This window comes from Pygoscelis adeliae, unplaced genomic scaffold, assembly GCF_000699105.1.
Source record: "Pygoscelis adeliae isolate BGI_AS28 unplaced genomic scaffold, ASM69910v1 Scaffold54, whole genome shotgun sequence".
In the NCBI taxonomy this organism is placed as follows: Eukaryota; Metazoa; Chordata; class Aves; order Sphenisciformes; family Spheniscidae; genus Pygoscelis; species Pygoscelis adeliae.
The window spans coordinates 6,670,077-6,678,417 of NW_008824982.1; positions in this window are offsets into that span (position 1 = coordinate 6,670,077).

An 8,341-nucleotide genomic window follows, 5' to 3' on the forward strand; every position below is an offset into this window, starting at 1 on the left:
TCTTCCCCGGAACCGAATGGCTGGGGTGCAAATGGACTGGTGTGCAAGTAAAGACTATTTTTGACATTCTGTTGGTCCTGGGTAACAGTTTGGTAATAAATAAACATAGTAGCCAAATTTACTTAAGTAAGTCAGCAGTTTTACTGACCATCTTTTAGAGAGAAAAAAAAAGGCAAATCAAAACATTTAAATAAGAACAATAGTTTATTAGAACCAGAAAATATTTATTGTTACAAATAGGGTATCTAAAAGAAAATTAGGTACTGCTTTCTATAGAGATGCAGCACTCAGGTGTAATAAAATTGATGAGCCCATATAATAAAATTTATGGAACTATGGTAAATTTAATTTATTTGAATATGCTCAGTTATGTTTTTGTTTATTCCCATAGCAGATGTTTAATTTACAAACCAGGCAATTACTACAGCTCTTCAGACAAATAAGAACAGATTAGTCAAACGTTCACATCAGTTTTTATGTTTATCATTAGTTTTATGACGCATCATGAATATTCAGTGTTAAGAAAAAACTATCATTATGATACCTGGAAAACCTTAAAACGATGTTTTGCATCTCTAAATGGTGTTTCACCCTGTTTGAAAAAGATGCTAATGTGTGTTACTACGAGCTGGGCTTATATGTTAATGGGGATTGCTCAAATACCTTCCTGATGTTTCACACAGATTAGCTTTGCATTCACAATACTTCAGTATGGATGTGTCTAACTTTGTTATATTTTCCTTACATAAATAAGGGAATTTTGATTTCCCTTTCAGAGAGAATTCTTGAGACTGAAGTGGTTTTTTTAACAAGACAAAGTAAACCTACCAAAAAAATACCTCGTCCTCGCCCAAAACAGATAACTACCTTGATATTTGTCTTGAAGTTTCAGGTAAAATCAGTGTCATCCAGTTGGCCTTTGGCTTGCTTCATGTTTCCTGGAATATATCCCATGGTAGAAGGAAATCATTCTATCAGCAGAGATGCCATGTTCCATGTTGCATACTCGTTATAAATGCATACTGGCTGATAGATAGGAAGCTATTAGTCAGCAGTTTGATGGTTTTCTTTTTTTTCTTATTGCTAAACTGACAGGAATTTCATAAGAAAAAACATAGTGTCTGTTTATCATGGAGGGTGTGTACGTACATGCACACATGTGCATGAGCACGGATGTGGCCTAGAAAGAAAAGGTATCCCCTGTCTCATTTTCTTTAAATGAATTACAGTCTGCTGAGTTTTATATTAGAAGAATAGAAAATAAGCTTCAGTTTCTTCCTCAAATTCCTATAACACATCATTTGCTTCAACCATTTTGACAATGTGTCATTTTTATTAATTGCCAAGCTAAGAGAAGGTTTTAGGGTTAGATCAATTTACTAAGATGAATTCTTGTGGGAATATTCTCAGTAGGAATATGCTTTGCAGCACAAGATGTATGAAATGGTGTAAAAGATTTCAGTGGAAAACAAGCATCTATTGTTTAAAGGTGATTGCTATCATAAAAAATTAGTCTTTACCCACTTTGTTGACAACACCACTCTTTGTTGACAACAACAAAATAGCATCTGCTTCCTCTTCGTTAGTTACAGTACAGATTTGATTAGAAACTTTAGCTTTAAAAATAGTTTCAGAATAAACTTGTGTAGCATTGTTATATAGCATTTGGATCTATGACATTACAGGTTTCTTTGATGTGAAAATTATAATTTTTGGTCATTTCTTACCTCCTAGGTTCTAAGTAGAATTTCTAAGAAAGACCTTTGCCACTGCAAAAATACAGATAAAAGGGTGCTTTCTGCATCACAAGTATTGGAACAGGCTGCCCAGGGAAGTGGTTGAGTCACCATCCCTGGAAGTATTTAAAAGACAGGTAGATGAGGCGCTTAGGGACATGGTTTAGTGGGCATGGTGGTGTTGGGTTGACGGTTGGACTCGATGATCTTGGAGGTCTCTTCCAACCTTAATGATTCTATGATTCTATGATTCTATGTGGTGCTTAGGGACATGGTTTATTGGTGGACTTGGCAGTGTTGGGTTAACGGTTGGACTGGATGATCTTAACGGTCTTTTCCAACCTAAATGATTCTATGATTCTGTTCTATGATTTCCCTAATACACCTTGAGCATAGCTGCATCATATAGCATTTGTATATTCTTCCTGGAGCAAATATAGTTGGTTGAAGTGATTTTCTCGCTTAAAATGAAACCTGGGGATTTCCAGGACAACAAACTCCTGCCTGTTTGTACTGAGACCCTCCTCCTTCCTCCTACAAAAGTTCCAACAAATATTGTTTCTCAGTTTCACAGAGAATTTCACAGGGAGGAGGTATCTTATTAATAATATATCATGATGTTGAGCTGCAGATCTGGAACATTAAGACCATATTATGCAAATAGCCATAACATCAAAAAGGAGGAACTGTGCTGATAAACAAGTGTTTACACATAACTATTGGATTTCCTCTGGAATAATGCAAACAGTTCATTGGCAATTTAATTTTCAGTAAGTAGCAGTGTATGAGTATATTTATATCACAGAGCATGCTTTCTGAGAGTAAGTACATACATGGAAAAAAAGTATGTGTACATACTGGCAGATGGGAATGTGTACAGGTTTACATAAGAACGCGGACAAAAATCACACCATAAATAATGCCAAGTCACAGTGTGAGACTGAACTGGGAGGGATAAGCATTGATCAGCAACTTTGTTCCACAACTCACTGCTAATTATTCTAATACTACAACTACTCCCATAGTTTCAGTCTGTTTCCATGGTATCTGAGCCTCTGAACACTATAAAAATGATCAATTACTTGGAATGTCTTAATGAAGAAAATGCAAAGGTTGCGAAGCTAAGCACTCCAGTCAAGAAATTAACAGCCAAGGTTGCTTGCACAATCTTAACTCTTGCCCTTTATGAATATATATTATAGTCTTTACCTGCAGATTGCTTCTTAATGTATTTCACACTTTTCTCCAGATTGTATATTTTAGCCTTCTGCAGTGATAATGTGCTATCCATTGAAAAAGTTATTTTTGTTTTGTTATTTATGCAACCTAACTCTGACAGGAATGCATTATTTTAGCATTTCAACAGTTGTTTCTGGAACAAATACCATTAGCAATGTAACTGTTAGCACTTTTCTTTCAATGTAGCTAGTTTGGTTTTTTCCCTGTGATTTGCCCTCAGTTTTCTTCCTCTTAAGACTTCATATATTTCCATTAAAGCACTGGACTGTGTTACATTCACAAATCTTTTTTTTAATTATTTATTCAAAAAAATCTTTCTTTAAAATGCAAACAGCAGACTTAGCTGTGGAATTCCATCAATGTAACGGTCAGAGGTAGTGCCACTTCTTTTTTCCTACATAATATCCATATGCTTATACACCCAAGGAACGTGCTAGTCCCTGCAGTATGTCATTGCCAGGGAGCAAAGAGGTTACTCTCCTGCAGCAAATACGCTCTATAGAGAGTGATGTATCAGCAGTGAAAAGACGAAGAAAGAATAAAAACACAAAACCACATTCTGATCAGTATAGAGGTTTTGTCTGTTCTCTCCAAAGAAAGAACTCTGATTTAATTTCATGTATATCGAGCTTTATCCCAGATGACACAAATTGGTGAAAGGTTTTTTAATTGAATGGGTCAGCTGTATGGTTAACTCTGGGGAAAGACTGCAGTCTGTAAAATGCATAGAAAAAATATAATTTTCATTAAAAGAGTTTAATGAGCTGTGCAACCTCAGATCTTAAAATCTCTTTGATTTGCACGTTGGTTCCAGCTAGTCCCCTTCACAACGGGGGTTTTGATACCGCAGCAATAGTACTTGTTTTTCTCTGGCTGCCGTGCTCTGCAGGGCTCATCAGGGACAGGATGGACATACAAAGCCAGTTTCTAGATAGTGCCAGTTAGTGTAGCACCTTAAAGTATGTGGAGCTATAATGAATGCCATCAGCTGTTCCATAATCTCTATTTTTTCCTCTAGAGATTAGAAAAACGATCTCATTGCTGTAGTGCTCACTGGAGGTTGCTTGCAATGTTATTACTGCTGTGGCTAGTTTTACACTGGGTAATGTGTTAGCTTTCCTTGTCTGGAGATCTAAATACAGACCATGATACTTAAAACCAGAATCTTTTAATGGCTGACCAATGTGAGTAAGGAAATGTCATTCCAGTATTTCGCAAGAGATGCTGAAACTGAGACAGCTCTTTAGCACTGATGACCATCATGTACGCTTTCTTCTAAAGATGTTGTTGAAAATGACTGTAGGGATATTTATTAGACTGTGACACAGGTTTCTCCTTCCCCACGACAGGCACTTTGAAGAAGCTGAGTTTCATCTTTCCTATTAAACTACATGAACAATCCCAAAGCAACAGAGAAAAAGCAAACAGCCCTTTTCATGGCTCTGTGTAGCGAGCTCTCTTGTCAAGCTGACCCCAGAGCAGCTGCCAGGTATCCAGCCTGGCTGCTGCCCTATCCACCTGCTCTCGGCTCTGTACCAGGCTCCCGCTGCCTGGTTCACAAAGAAATGGCCAGGTGTTTGCTGCCTGCTGGCCTGGCCACATGTTGGCTGCCAGTTACCAGGCTTCTGCTGCCCTGTTCACCTGCTGGCATCGCACTGCTTTCCTGGTGCCCCGAATCCCCTGCTGAGTGGCAGGTGGTATCCTCTCACCCTGTTCACCTTTTTCTACATTTCTTTTCTAAATGCACGATTCTGCTTTTTTTTCTTTTGCTTTTCTGAATGCAAACTACATACACACACACACACACATATACAGTCACATCTTCTCTGCCTCTCTGCCTGCTTTTTCCCTGCCCATGAATCTGCTTGAATAAGCTGGTGTGGAGCAGCAGGTTCCATTTAAGATCCCAGCTGCACACTGACATTATCATTGGTGTCAGTTTGTAAGTGCATCTACAGTAAGTGTTGCTGAGACAGCAGGTTTTGCTGTGAGATTCAGCAAACCCCGTGATTCTTTCCACACGAGAGATTCAGAAGCAATGCTTTGAGTAATTGCAATTTTTTGATTCCCTGTAGAATCCAAAAAGTACCTCTGGGATTTTTCTACTCTGTGTACCTCAGGGTGGAGATCTCTCCTATGAACACAGCTATTTAGAAAGGAAATTAAAGCAAACTAGAACAGATCTCACTGAACAAACAGTCATTGCCTTTTTTTTATTGCTGACAAAATGAAAAAACAAAACAAAACACACACACACACAACCTGCTGTGTTCCACACACCAATACAGTTTATCAAGTTGAATGGCCTTTATCCAGAGAAGCTAAATCCTACAGTGAAAATAGGACTGGATTTAACCTTCTCCAGCCATGGACACAGTTGCATGTGAAGCAATAAAGTGAAAACGAGCAAGACAGTGTTAATGTAAGATATGCAGCTTGAACATGAGTATTAACATTAGATGGACTGTCCTTCCTTTGCATGAAATCTAAGTTAAAGTCATCTTTGCTGGAGCAATAACATGTTGTACAGTCCTCTTTGGATGCAATGAACAGCCCGTATGGTTAACACTCTAAAAATACGGTACTGCTTGTGTTACGAGAGATACTATAAGGCCCAAAGACAGACTTGCTTCAAGTGATACATGCATAACTACACCATATATTCTGTGGAAATCTATAGGGCTCTTTGCAGAGTGAAATACTACTGAATATGACAGAGTGAGCCCTGGTAACCAAACGCAAAAGCTAGATATGGGAGGGTATTTAATACTAGGCCGCAGTATGTATAATATTTCAGGCTGCTTGCAAGTATGATTGATTTCAGATACAAAGCTTAAGCTGCACTTTGGGAGATTAGTGTTTTGGCTAGCTGGCCATTACTGTAATTTCTGATAAGAACCAGCTTAATTAACCTATGAGATTTCCAGTGTATCTAGAGCCACAGAAATGGTTAGAAAAGCTTTAAAGGGCACAGCAAGCACAGAAAATATATAAATATTAAACCAGACTTAAAGTATGAAGTAACTTTGATTCTATTTGTTGGGTGGTTTTTTTTGTCTGCTTGTTATGTTTTTTTAATTAGTTTTGTGTTTTTTTTTCCCTATGACCAGTTGAGTGAAGAGGTTTCATGAGTATTAAATGTATTGGTCATCAGGTAGAGTTTTTCACATACTACAAGTTCCTGCCAAGCCTGGAGAAAAATACATCTATCCAGCCTTGTGGAATTTTGTAGTACGGAGACAAATAATTATCACAGCCTTGATTTGGTGGTTAGGCTGTAAGGGTCAAATTTATAATTATGTCAGAGCCAATATCAAGTAGCTTTGCACAAAGAGATATCACTGTGTGCGAATAGTCCTTGGAAGAGGGTCCTCCATGCTGGATCAGAAAAAGGAAGAGCGAAGTGCAAGGTTGCAAGGAACATCATGGCCACGTGCTGAGTCACACAGTCAAAGCTTGTCTACGTCTGGGCTGCTCTCTATCTCTGCAAGTGCAATGACTTTATGGCTGTGGCCTTAAGATGCCCTGTTGTGGAGGCAGACAGGACCATTTAGGCCCCTGTTAGTTTAAAAATGGGAAGCTCTGTAACCTCTCTGAATTGGTGTCTGTGTCTGACAGATTTGTTTACAGGTGTTTTGCAAGCCAAAAGTCACCTAAAGTGCAGAAGCAGCTGCTTTAATCAGGTAAAGGCAGATGACTGCTTTAATGACTAGGGCAATAGAAATCGTGAGAAGCTTGTAGGACCTTTTATTTTTTTATTCATTGTTTTATTCCACATCCAGAGAAGTTTTTTCAAAGTATCAGTAAAAGAATGAAGCTACTTTATACTGGATGTTGTGATGGGAATTAATGTTTTCTTAAACATGATCTCTGAAAATTACTTTCTACAAGACATCTCTGACTAAGCATTTTTTGACAGTTCATTTAACCTTTACAAATAAATATTAAATAGAATTTTGGCAAACTGTAACATCACCTCTAACTAAAGCTGATATTTGTCTCATTTAAAAAACCAGGAGATAAGACTCTTGACTGAATAATTTATAAATCTTTAAACAGCCATTATAATGTAAAATGCAAACAGTGTTGCTGTCTATGAGGAAACCCCAAATCCCCACAAAACTGTGGGTTTTTTTTCCAAAGTAATGAATCTTATGAATTTATAATTTTCCCTCACAGCAGATTTGGGGTTTTCTGAATTACATTTCTCCTTTTATAAAGCTGTGCTAGGAGACTAGCACTTGTTCTTTCTGCTGCTTGAGAAAAAAATAAAGCTAGAACAAGGAATTGACTATACACCTGTGTCCTGCTGCCTGTACCAAGTGTGCATGGTTTATTATGTGTTAGGAATAAATTAAATTTCCAAGCAGTAATTTAAAAAGGAAAAATAAACCCCAAACCTCTGTTACTAGTATTATGTGTAAAAAAGACCTCTTTTCAGAGTTTTTGAGTTCAGAATTCGGCCTTCTGGCATTTGAATCTCAAATTTGCACAAGCAATGGCTACTCGTATACACTGGCCACCTCTCACTCACATTAACTGATAGTGAGGAAAGATTACTGGCTGATTAGAATGGATGTAATTAATGACTGCATCCTAATTTATGACTGCAAAATTAAAGGGAAAAAAAACCTGAAACAAACCCTTTAAATGTGCATATGGCATGCACATATATTCATATAGTAAAGACTAGGTAGCTTGATCTAGCTTCTGTTAAAGCCCCCTATTGCACATATGTTAGGGATGCTGTACACAACAGAAATGATGCAGTGGGTCCTTAAATATTAATGAGATCTAGCTCTTATGGTATCTTGCTGCAGTACCTCCCACTGGCTCCACAGATACAGAGAGGTATTAGATTTGAAAACAGATATGAGCTGATGAAAAACAAAACAATCTCCTCAAGCTGCCCCGACCTGTAACTACCAAAGTAACTACTTGTAATATGTCATTCTATGTTTTTAATTTCCCTAAGCTAAGCATGCAATTTTACTTGTTATTTATGGCCAGTATCATTTGACATTTTTCTTTTTAACTGTGAAATAATAAAAAATATTTTAAAAAACAAATAGAGTTTCACAATGGTTCAGAATTCACATCTCTCTTCACGCTCGTGTTCCCTGGTCATCTCTGTGAATCTTACAATAGTCATAACCACCTTACTCATACCTCCACTAGTTCTCCATCTGTAAAGGTTTTAAATGTTGACTGACTCTCTGTCACTCCTAATCTTCAAGCTTACCTGTATACCATTTCTCTCAATGGATTTTTCTTTCTAATATATTGCAGTAAGTTATTTCAGCAGAGTTTCTTATGACATATTTAGGATTTTTACATGAAAAAGAATGTATTTTTTATTATTGGAT